The sequence below is a fragment of the Lutra lutra genome, chromosome 6, assembly GCF_902655055.1.
Source record: "Lutra lutra chromosome 6, mLutLut1.2, whole genome shotgun sequence".
Classification (NCBI taxonomy): Eukaryota; Metazoa; Chordata; class Mammalia; order Carnivora; family Mustelidae; genus Lutra; species Lutra lutra.
The window spans coordinates 28,845,482-28,858,049 of record NC_062283.1 but is presented as its reverse complement, the minus strand read 5'-3'; the positions used below and the strand labels follow the sequence as shown (position 1 = coordinate 28,858,049).

At 45.9% G+C, this 12,568-nt stretch overlaps 1 long non-coding RNA gene across 2 annotated transcripts in view; it reads right to left on the bottom strand.

Annotated features, from left to right (window-relative positions):
* The window catches only part of LOC125101837 (uncharacterized), a 30,789-nt gene extending 24,323 nt beyond the window's left edge, over positions 1-6,466 (bottom strand). For both annotated transcript variants that reach the window (XR_007127948.1, XR_007127949.1), the window contains exon 1: positions 6,349-6,466. This is a non-coding gene — a long non-coding RNA (uncharacterized LOC125101837). The remainder of the gene's footprint in view (positions 1-6,348) is intronic.
* Between the last annotated feature and the right edge of the window lie 6,102 nt (positions 6,467-12,568).

Here is a 12,568-nt window from a genome sequence, read left to right as displayed (position 1 = left end):
ATGTTGCTGTCCAGTTTTCCCAACACCGTTTATTGAAGAGTTCCATTCTTTCACTTTCCTTTGTCCTTTTTAACACTTTCCTTGCTATTCTTGAAGCATCCTTGCTTTCTGGTAACAACAGAATATTAAAGTCCTGTCTTGATTCTTCTCTTCCCTGAGACATGGAATCTGCTATCATCCAAGCCTTGCATTCTAGTTTCTTTCAGGGAAGAACAGTATTTGAAACTGGAAACAAGGTGTTGGGTGTCCATTTGAGAGCTGATTAAAAATGCTACCCCCTGGGGTGCCTGGGTGGCACAGTTGGTTAAGCGTCTTTGGCTCAGGTTATGATCCCAGGATCCTGGGATCTGGCCCAAGTCAGGCTCCCTGCTCAGCAGGGAGTCTGCTTCTTTCTTTGCTCCTGGCCCCCGCCCAATCCATGTGTGCTCTCTCTCTCAAATAACTAAATATAAACTCTCAAATAACTAAAATCCTTTTTAAAAATGTTACCTCCTCTGTCGCCTTTTTTAAAAAAAAATATTTTATTTATTTATTTGACAGAGAGAGAGAGAGATCACAAGTAGGCAGAGAGGCAGGCAGAGAGAGAGGGGAAGCAGGCTCCCTGCTGAGCAGAGAGCCAATGTGGGGCTCGATTCCAGGACCCTGAAGTCATGATCTGAGCGGAAGACAGAGACTTAACCCACTGAGCTACCCAGGCACCCCTGTCGGCTACTTTTGAGATAGACAATTTACACTAAGTTTGTTAACTTAACGCAAAATATTTATTGTTTGCTACTTTTATTAAATATGTGTGCCAGTAACCATGAAGATTTTTGACATCACCAAGAGATTAAAGGAGGGGAACATACTCTGGACCAGGCTGTGTGGGAGACTGAAGTGAAGGCAGGTGTGGAAGCTAATGTAAGTGTGGGGAAAGTTAGAGGATGTGAATGAGGCAACATTCAGGTAAACTGAGGTTGGGATTGGGAGCCAGTTTACTGCAGAGATTTTGAAGTCATCGGATGGGATAGGATGAAGTGCTCAGTGGGATTTCCACCTGGTGGGGCTTGTTTGAGCTCTACTCCTTTGGGGTGAGACCATATTTAACCCTATTATGGGTTGAACTGTGTCCCTCAAAACAGATAGGTGGAAGTCTTAACTGCCAGTACCTAAGCATATGATCTTATTTGGAAAGAGTCTTTACAGAGGTAATCAAGTTCAAATGAGGTCATCAGGATGGTGGTCTTATAAAAAGAGGGAAGGGCACCTGGCCTGCTCAGCCGGTAGAGCATGGGACTCTTGGTCTCAGGGTTGTGAGTTCAAGCCCTACATTGGGTATGGAGATTACTTAAAAATAAAATCTTTGGGGCACCTGGGTGGCTCAGTGGGTTAAAGCCTCTGCCTTCGGCTCAGGTCATGATCCCAGGGTCCTGGGATCAAGCCCCGCATCGGGCTCTCTGCTCGGCGGATAGCCTGCTTTCCCTCTCTCTGCCTGCCTCTCTGCCTACTTGTGATCTCTGTCAAATAAATAAATAAAATCTTAAAAAAAAAATAAATAACATCTTTAAAAACGGGGGGGGGGAGGGATTTGGACACAGGCACACACAGATGGAAGACAATGTAAAGACACAGGATAATGTCTACACACCAATGAATGCCCAAGGCCACCAGAAACTAGGGGACAGGCCAACCCTGCTGACACCTTGAGTTCAGACTTCTAGCTCCAGAATGGTTAAGACAACAAACTTCCAGCAAGCCACTCCATTTGTGGTACTTTGTTGTGGCAGCCTGAGCAAACTAATACAAACTCTTTAACATATACCTCCTTTGCTTGCCGCCTCTCCAGCCTCTCTCCAGGATCACCTAGCTGTTACTAGTCACCTATAGCTAAGTGTAACTGGCTTTAGCATACTTGCTTGAGAGCAGGTTACCTTATTCACTCAGTTCACTGTAATAGTGCATACTGAGAATGTCCAGGCACTGCAGCTGTCGTAGGGCACGTGGTCCCTTCCTCCTGGAACTTACAGACTTACAGGCTAATGGGGCTTTCTCCACTTGATCTTAGCCAAAAGGCCAAGAAGCGATAATGGGGCTTTCTCATACATGATCTCATAGTTAGGCAAAAACTGATGCGCCAGTGTGTGTGTGTGTGTGTGTGTGTGTGTGTGTGTGTGTGTGTGTGTTTGTAAAGGGGTTTGGGGGATGGTGGCTGTGCCCAGGCACCTCCTGACAGCAGCTTCTACGTGAAACCTGTGGTGACACCTGCAGCAAGCAAAGGAAGCCCGAGGGCCATGGAAACAGGTGGGTGGGGAGGGACTGGAGCAGACCCTGCAGGGAGGTGGGGGAAGTGGGGAGCCATGCAGGGCCTCTTAGAGATTTGGGGTTTTATCAGCATCGAAGAACCATGTGAATTCAGAGTTTGAAGCAGGAGAGTAACAGGATCATATTTTCTCTGGATGGAGATGGAATTGAAAGGGAATGGCATGGATGAGCTAAGGGATAGATTTTGACCATCTGGGGACCTTCAATTATGTGGGAAATGGGTACAGAAAGGGCTGTGTAGAGCACTGACAGCAAGTAGGGTGCCCTGCATTTGCCAGGGGCTGACTCCAGTCGGCAGGAAATGACTCCTTGGCAGGGCTGGTCTGGTGCGTGCCTCATGCACAGGGATGTGCTTCTGTTTAATTATTAAATTCATTTCCTGTTTCTTCTTTCTCACATGGGGATCCTCGTGCCCTCCTGCCTGGGTGGTTACAGCAATCTCCTAATTGGCCTTAGACTTACGAGTGGCATCTTCTCCAGCCCATCCTCAAAGTCAGCTCAAGCTGGGGGAAGGGGAGAGTGGGGGCTATTGTTTAATAGATGGGCTTTCAGATTTACAAGATGAGAAGGGGTATCGGGAGGGATTGTGGTGATAGCAGCCCAACAGAGTGCACAGCTTTAATACTGAACTGCACACTTAAAAATGGTTAAGTCGGTAAGTTTTATGTTTTGTGTATTTTACTATTTTCATTTTGTGTATTTTAATACACACACAAAAAGTCAGTTCCAGTCAGACCACTCCCATGCTCAATCATCAGCTGTGACAGAGCCTGGGACTTGCGATGAAGGTCATTTCTGTGTGGCCACCTGCCCCTCTGATTTTTGCCTTCCTCTTCTCCCCACCCTGACCTCTGGGTTCTGCTCTGTGCCGCCTCAGACATAACGAGTGGGACTCAGTGTCTGTAGAAGCAAGAAATTCGTGGGCTCACACACCAGCCCCCTGACGGGTGCCCAGCCCTCAAGCCCGTGGCCACTCTAAGGCCTTGCTCCTGCTTCGTGTCTATCTCCTCTTCCTCTGCCTGCTACATGGTCCATCCAACCACAGGAGAGTCCAGTTCCAAAAGATTTTAACCCAACCTGGGGAATCCTGGGAAGTTACAGTGGGGGGAAGAGGAGGAGGGAAAAAGTGAAAGTATCTTTGGTTTAGGGGAAAGACTAAAGATACTGATTAATCTTTGATGTTACCTGAAAATATAAGTTTAAACAGCTTTGTTAAAAATATCCGGGTAGGGGGCGCCTAGGTGGCTCAGTGGGTTAAAGCCTCTGCCTTTGGCTCAGGTCATGATCCCAGGGTACTGGAATCCAGCCCCGCATCAGGCTCTCTGCTCAGCAGGGAGCCTGCTTCCCCCGCCCTCCTGCCCCCACCTCTCTGTCTAGTTGTGATCTCTGTCAAATAAATAAATAAAATCTTTAAAAAAATATATCAGGATAATCACAAATCCACTAGAACTTAAAGCTCTACATTTAAACCACCTGGTCTGAAATGACAACACAGAAAGCAATCCTTTCAGTGAAAATTGGGAAAGGAAAAAAAGATACCCAGGAAAAGAAAGAATATAGACACATAGCTTAGTCTCTTTTTTTGGTCTCTGTGCTAAGGTTGTTGAGATGACTCAATCAAATAATTACACATTCAGTGCTGAGCGTTGTGTCTAGCACAATAACAACGCAATGAACTACTGTTTCTGTTAATACAAGTCACTCTAATTCCAAACAGCCTTCCAAGATAGGCACTGTCAGTACTAGAAATGAGGAAAACAAGGCTCAGAGAGGTTTAGTAACTTGCCTGAACTCACACAGCTGGTAAAGGGCTTTCTGGGAAGTTAGGTGGAAGTTCATCACCGATGAAAGGAAGCTATGGCAAATCTGCACACAGGGAATGAGAAGCACCGTGTGGGGAAGGATGGTGCTAAGGAAATGTGGGAAAAATCATGTCCAGTCAAAGGGTAACCCGAGGAAGCATGCCTGGATGGAGACCATAACTCAGGAAGAAAAAAATGTAATCCACAGTCCTGGGGCCTATCTGAAGAAAGAATATGGCTGCAGAAGTGGGTGAGCCCTAGGAAAGGGGGGCTCCAGGAGACAAGAATTGTGAACTGTTTAGTCATCACTCTGTGGGGAGACAGGCCTGTTCTGGCTCTGAGTATTCTTTCTGTTGTAGCCTACTTTTGATCAGCAACCCCAAATGACTATGATGTCAAGTGTATAATAACACTGAACTCATGGTCATGCTCTACATCAAAAGGTGGGTGGGGAGAGGAACTCCTGTCAGTTTGACCGAAGAATACACGTGCACCTATTTCACATTAGCCGGAATCTCTCCCTGGATTATGCTGGACCAACAGCATGGGCACACGGATTGCACTCCTCCCAGTCTCAGGAAAAGGAACAGCTGAGCCATCTCCTGAGACTCTGGTCTCTTTTTACTTTGTGGACATTGGGTGCCATGTAATGAATGTATTTCCCTCTTTGAACTGGCTGGTAGAGAGCTCAGCAATCTAAATCATGCTGGTCTTCTTCCCAGCAAGATATTGGTACTCTTCATTTTATCTGATGTTCTTTCTTTTTTTCAAAGATTATTTATTTATTTTTTTACTTACTTAGAGCATGGGCAGGGGGAGGGGCAGTGGGAGAGGAGAGAGAGAGTCTCAAGCAGACTCTGCATTGACCACAGAGCTGGACTCAGGGATTGATCTCACGACCCTGGTATCATGACCTGAGCCAAAATCAAGAGTCAGACACTCAACCGACTGAGCCACCCAGGCTCCCCTTATCTGGTTTTTCATTTTCCCTAGTTGTAATTTTTTAAAAAGATTTTTAAGTAATCTCTACACCCAAAGTGGGGCTCAAACTTAAAACCCTGAGACCAAGAGTCACATGCTCTACCAACTGAGCCAGCCAGGTCCTAGTTGCAGTTTTTTGTTTAAGGTACTTCCAGTTATGTTTAAAACGAGGCTGGTATATATGAATAAATACCAGGTTTTATGTCAGGACTGGGTTTTGTTGTGACATGGATGAAATATTCCCCAAATATTCACCTCTCCTGACTATGATTTCTTGGTCAACAAGCACCAATCTGATTGGCATTTGTCCTTCTCTTCCAGGAATCCTGCTACTAGGAGGTGGTAGTGGGCCAGAGTACTCCACCTCAGGAGCTCAATGGTCCCTAAACCAGGGATCCGGCCATACCTCGTGTCTGTCCCAGTTTCTTTTCTGGGAGTGGGGATTGCTTGAAAGCTCAGAAGGGGGCTTCCCGGCAAGATCCAGAGTGCAGCCTATTATCTTGCTTCATTTTATGAGGTAAACCCATGTGTAATGCTTGCCAGGGGAACACAAAAGAAAGGAACCAGCACTAAGGAGATACTGAGAGGACAGTTAACTGTATGAACCAATTTAATTCTGGCAGTAGACACTGGTGGGTTGAAGCTCTCTAAGTCTTAGTTTCCTTATTTGTAAAATGTAGCTTATAATAAATACCGCCTCTTCCTTGTGGGGATTAAATGAGGTGATTCATAGAGGTCTGCAACCATTGCCATTCTCTTAACTGCCAAGCCTGCCGCCAGTAATGATGCTCGCTACACTGCATGAAGTGGGTCGGACCACTGCCTCTGCGCGCCTGTCCTGCCGCACTCCTCCACTAGAGGGCAGGCTGAGGCGGAGATTTCCGCGCTCAGCGAGCAGAGAAGGCGACCACCGTGGCGAACAGAGCAAACACCTGTGCTGGGATCTGAACACATGTGCGCCCCGCAGTTCTAAAAGTAGGGGCCAGAGCTCCATGTCCTTCTCCTCCCCGTGCCCCTGAAGTCGCCGTCCAGCTCCAGGTTTCCTGTAGTCTTAGCGTCCTGCCCTAGCTAGGATTCGGCTCACCGTGACACATAAAGCGGCCCCTACCAGCCCGTCTCGACCCCCAACACTCTTTGAGACTTAAGGACTGGATCTCCTCCACCCTCAGATTTCTTCCACTCACGCAAGTAAACAACAGCAAACTGAAAGCCCCGCGGGCAACTGCGATCTCTCCTTTAGGCTGAGCAGCAACAAGCAACTCACGTTTCATGTCTGCGGAGCAGTGCACCTGCGCTCCAATTGATTTTTGGAAGATACTTCTGGCAACGTCCGTGCCTGCTGCCCAGCCTCTCCGCTCCCCCTCTGCCCAGGGGCGCGTGCGCACGCTCCGTGGGGTCGCGGCTGGGCGGCGCCCGCCGAGCAGCCTGCCAGAGAGCCTTCTAGTAACCTGGAGGCGCTGGGGAAGGCGCCTGGGCCGCCTATCGCTGTAAAGATTACTCTTAGGGAGGCGGTGTGTGCTGGCTTACAGTTCCCCCACTTCAGCCAAGACCACCTCACCACCTCCTCCCAGGTGACTCCAGTCTGGGAGCCCCAGGCTGCTGTGGCAGCCGCTGGGCTTCTGCTTGAGGAGGTCCTGGTTTTCCTCCCATTTCTCGGGGAGGCGAGGCATCCGACTCAGCCTGGGGCTGTCTCCGGGCAGGGCCTGGCGGCCTGGAGGGGCTCGAAGTCTGGGTGTTGCTGCTTCTCTTCGGAAGCTGAGGGCACCCTCCTCCTGGTCTTTGGTCAGGAGTCTCTCCTTGGTGGCCGCCTCTCTTTACCACCCCCTTCTCCGTTCCCTTGCCTCCTGCTTCTCTTTCTTTGCCCCCCTGTCTCTTCTCTTTTGCTCTCCTGATTCTCCTGTCCTTCCAGTCCACACTGACCCTCAGCACTTGGGGGTGTTAGCTGTTGCTGGCCGCAGGGCCTGGGGCCTTTCTTTCTCTGGCACATTCTTAGCGGGGATGTGACCCTGTGGGTGAGGCTATGATGCCCATGACCAATGAAGAAATAGGGGTCCCCCTCCTCTCAGCTTGCTGACCCTCACAGTGAACACCCCCCCCCCCCCCCGCAGAGGAGACAAATTCCTGTGAATTTTAACACACTTGAGTACAGTTGAGTTCCTGTGCCCATCTTAAGAGACAATCGTGTATTTCTTCTTTTCTTTTAAAGATTTTTATTTGACAAAGATCGCGATTAGGCAGAGAGGCAGGCTCCCCACTGAGCGGAGAGCCTGATGCGGGGCTGGATCCCTGCACCCTCGGATCATGACCTGAGCCCAAGGCAGAGGCTTTAACCCACTGAGCCACCCAGGTGCCGCCAATCGTGTATTTCTTTAGAAGAGATTTAATCCTTGAAAAATGAGCTCATTGCTCTCAGGGCCTAGAATAGGATGTTTCCTCTATTTTATTTTAAAATTATTGTTAAGATTTTATTTATTTGAAATAGAGCGCGCATGTGGCGTGGGGGTGCGGAAGGGCAGAGGGAGAAGCAGACCCCCCCCTGAGCAGGGAGCCCAATGTGGAGCTGGATCCTAGGGCCTTTAGATCAGGACCTGAGCTGAAGGCAGCTGCCTGACCTATTGAGCCACCCAGCCCTCCCCCACCCCCGCGGAGAGGGGGCGTCCGCCGTTTTCCTCTATTTTTTTTTTAAGATTTTATTTATTTATTTGACAGACAGAGATCACAAGTAGACAGAGAGGCAGGCAGAGAGAGAGAGGGAAGCAGGCTCCTTGCTGAGCAGAGAGTCCGATGTGGGACTCGATCCCAGGACCCTGAGATCATGACCTGAGCTGAAGGCAGCGGCTTAACCCACTGAGCCACCCAGGCGTCCCCGTTTTCCTCTATTTTAATGGTGTTTCCCACCACCTAAATCTGTGTTAGAAAATCCATGTAAGTGAGAAATGTATCGCTCATTTTAAAAATGCAGATAACTTCTCAGATAATCACATGCATTGGCCCTTTAGTCCCTTTCCTGAGGGCATGTGTCCCTGGATTATCTGTTAACATCTGCCAATACTGCTCTCTATAGTGAGAATCTGCAGCAATGTTTCAGGTTTTTGCCTCTCCAGTGATTTTCAGCTCTCCGTAGGCAAATTAGACCAGAAAACTACAGATTTTTAGACCACAAAAGTTGGCTTGGAATGGACTCAAAGCACTTCCTCTTCAAAGGGCAGCCCTTTGAAAACCGTGAACCTATTTTGTTAGTATGATAGATGGAAAGAGATTTCTGGGGTTTCAAGTACTGAAGCTACCTACTGCAACCCAGTGCACTGGGGGAGAAAATGCAGATTCCTGGTTTTGATAATGTTACTCTAGTATGCAACTATGGGGTAAGCTGGGTGAAGGGTGTGTGGGACATCTCTGTACTGTTTTTGGAAAATTATTTGTGAATCTGTAATTATAGCAAAACAGAAAGAGGAGGAGGAGAGGGGAAGGGAGAGGAGGAGAAAGAGAAGAACATTAAAAAATACATTCTTTTTAAAAAAGATTTTATTTATTCATTTCAGAGAGAGAGAGCGAGCAGGTGGTGGAGGGGCAGAGGGAGAAAGACAGAGAGGATCCTCAAGCAAATTCCCCACTGAACATGGAGCCCACCTTGGGGCTCGATTTCAGGACCCTGAGATCATGACCGAGCCAAAATCAAGAATTGGACACCTAAGTCACCCAGGTGCCCCTAAAAAATATATTCTTGATAAGAAATTGAGGACATTCCAGAAAAAAGACTCTTTATTCCTGAGGTTTGGGCCCGAAGTCTGTTGTGGCTTCCTATCTTAGTGAACCGGATTAGCAAACACATGTGACCCCAATGACTCTGCCTAGACAGGAGACAAGAATGTGTAGCAGCCTGTCCCAACTCCTTGATGACCTCTGGCTTCTAAAAGAAGGGCTAGGTGTCCTTCACCAGCAGGGAGAGCAGCAGAGGGAGAGGGGGAAACAGTCTCTGCACTAAGCAGGGCCCGCCAAGGTGGAGCTGGATCCCAGGACCCTGAGATCATGATCTGAGCCAAAGGCAGACAGTTAACTGACTGAGCCAACCAGGTGCCCCTCACATGCCACTTTTTAAAAAGAGAAGATGCGGTCTGCATGGATGGTGTGGAGTGTTTTCTTTTAACCCAGTGTGTTTTAGTGTTTTACTGCATGTTATCTCTCAAATGAGTTTTTGTTTACTTGACTATTTCAAATTTTTACCAAACTTAAATATTATATAACTTTAAAAGACAAAAAATTCTACATGACAATAAAAAGCTGTGGTCCCTGGTACTGCCTTTCCCAGCCCCTAATTCTCTCTTCCTGGAGGCAAACAGTGCAGTGCTCAATTGGCTTTTGTCTTCTTGTTTTTAATAACAAGTTGCATCAGCTGGGGTTCCGTGAAGGCTGTAGAGATTCTCATCAGTATATTAAACAGGAAGGGCTTTTATGAAAGGTACTAGGAGCTTCTGAAAACCTTAAAGGGGCTGAAGGAGCAGGTTCTCAGCTGAGCCTCACGGAATGGTAGTCAAAACAATATCAATCTGCTAGGTTTTCCTTTGATCGCATGTCTAGGAATTTATCACTGACTTGTCATCCACTTCTCCAACAGTATAGGTTTTCTCTCCATTCAAATGCATAATAATTGATTTCATCTTTTTGGGCAATACCTCTAGAGCCAGGTAAAGGAATTCTCTTTATTCCTGAGGTTTTGGTTCCAGACTCCTGTTTCAATATGAAGCTGTCGATTCCTAGAATTCCTGCAAAGCTGCCTTCTGGGATGTCTCAACATCATCCCAGGATTTCCATCCACCTTCGTCTTTGCAAGATCCCATGTCTTTGTTGATCTAACCTCTCCCTTTGGTCAAACACATACTCCAGTAATTCCCTGAGGGAAGGGCATGAGATAGAAGTTTTTGTTGTTGTTGTTGTTTTTATTAACATATAATGTATTATTAGCCTCAGGGGTACAGGTCTGTGAATCTTCAGGCTTACATACTTTATAGCACTCACCATAGCACATACCCTCCCCAATGTCCATAACCCAATCACGCTCTCCCTAACCCCCTCCCCCTGGCAACCCTCAGTTTGTTTTGTGATATTAAGAGTCTCTTATGGTTTGTCTCCCTTCCAATCCCATCTTGTTTTATTGTTTTCCTTCCCTACTCCCAAAACCCCCCATTTTGCCTCTCAAATTCCTCATATCAGGGAGATCATGTGATAATTGTCTTTCTCTGATTGACTCATTTCGCTCAGCATAATACCCTCTAGTTCCATCCACGTCATTGCAAATGGCAAGATTTCATTTCTTTTGATGGCTGCATAGTATTCCATTGTATATATATACCACCTCTTCATCTGTTGATGGACATCTAGGTTCTTTCATTAGTTTGGCTATTATGGACATTGCTGCTATAAACGTTCGGGTGCACATGCCTTTGGATCACTACATTTGAATCTTTAGGGCAAATACCCAGTAGTGTGATTGCTCGGTCATAGGGTAGCTCTATTTTCAACTTTTTGAGGAACCTCCATGCTGTTTTCCAGAGTGGCTGTACCAGCTTGCATTCCCACCAACAGTGTAGGAGGGTTCCCCTTTCTCTGCATTCTCACCAGCATCTGTCATTTCCTGACTTATTCATTTTAGCCATTCAGACTGGTGTGAGGTGGTATCTCATTTGATTTGTATTTCCCTGATGCCAAGTGATGTGGAGCACTTTTTCATGTGTCTGTTGGCCATCTGGATGTCTTTGCAGAAATGTCTGTTCATGTCCTCTGCATGTTTTTTGATTGGATTATTTGTTCTTTGGGTGTTGAGTTTGATAAGTTCTTTATAGATTTTGGATACTTGCGGCATCTGGGTGGCTCAGTGGGTTAAAGCCTCTGCCTTCAGCTCAGGTCATGGGCCCGGGTCCTTCGATTGAGCCCCACATCAGGCTCTCTACTCAGCAGGGGGTCTGCTTCTTCCTCTTTCTCTATCTGCCTCTCTGCCTACTTGTGATCTCTGTCAAATAAATTTTAAAAATCTTAAAAAAAAAAGATTTTGGATACTAGCCCTTTTTCTGATATGTCATTTGCAAATATCTTCTCCCATTCTGTCAGTTGTCTTTTGGTTTTGTTGACTGTTTCCTTTGCTGTGCAAAAGCTTTTGATCTTGATGAAGTCCCAATAGTTCATTTTTGACCTTGCTTCCTTTGCCTTTGGCGATGTTTCTAGGAAGAAGTTGCTGCAGCTGAGGTCGAAGAGGTTGCTGCCTGTGTTCTCCTCAAGGATTTTGATGGATTCCTTTCTCACATTGAGGTCCTTCATCCATTTGGAGTCTATTTTCATGTGTGGTGTAAGAAAATGGTCCAGTTTCATTTTTCTGCATGTGGCTGTCCAATTTTCCCAACACCATTTGTTGAAGAGACTGTCTTTATTCCATTGGACATTCTTTCCTGCTTTGTCAAAGATTAGTTGGCCATAGAGTTGAGGGTCTATTTCTGGGCTCTCTGTTCTGTTCCGTTGATCTATGTGTCTGTTTTTGTGCCAGTACCATACTGTCTTGATGATGACAGCTTTGTAATAGAGCTTGAAGTCTGGAATGGTGATGCCACCAACTTAGGCTTTCTTTTTCAATATTCCTCTAGCTATTTGAGGTCTTTTCTGGTTCCATGCAAATTTTAGGGTTATTTGTTCCATTTCTTTGAAAAAAATGGATGGTATTTTGATAGGGATTGCAGTAAATGTGTAGACTGCTCTAGGAAGCATAGACATCTTCACAATATTTGTTATTCCAATCCATGAGCATGGAACATTTTTCCATTTCTTTGTGTCTTCCTCAATTTCTTTCATGAGTGCTTTATAGTTTCCTGAGTATAGATTCTTTGCTTCTTTGATTAGGTTTATTCCTAGGTATCTTACGGTTTCAGGTGCAATTGTAAATGGGATTGACTCCTTAATTTCTCTTTCTTCTGTCTTGTTGTTGGTGTAAAGAAATGCAACTGATTTCTGCACATTGATTTTATATCCTGACACTTTATTGAATTCCTGTACAAGTTCTAGCAGATTTGGAGTAGAGTCTTTTGGGTTTTCCACATAAATATTATTCTGCAGAATAATAGTTTGACTTCTTCTTTACAGATTCGGATGCCTTTAATTTCTTTTCGTTGTTTGATTGCTGAGGCTAGGACTTCTAGTACTATGTTGTATAGCAGTGGTGATAATGGACATTCTTGCTGTATTCCTGACCTTAGCAGAAAATCTCTCAGTTTTTCTCCATTGAGAATGATATTTGCAGTGGGTTATTCATAGATGGCTTTGATCATATTGAGGTATGTATCCTCTATCCCTACACTTTGAAGAGTTTTGATCAAGAACATATGCTGTACTTTGTCAAATGCTTTTTCAGCATCTATTTGAAAGTATCATATGATTCTTGTTCTTTCTTTTATTAATGTATTGTATCACATTGATTGATTTGTGGATGTTGAACCAACCTT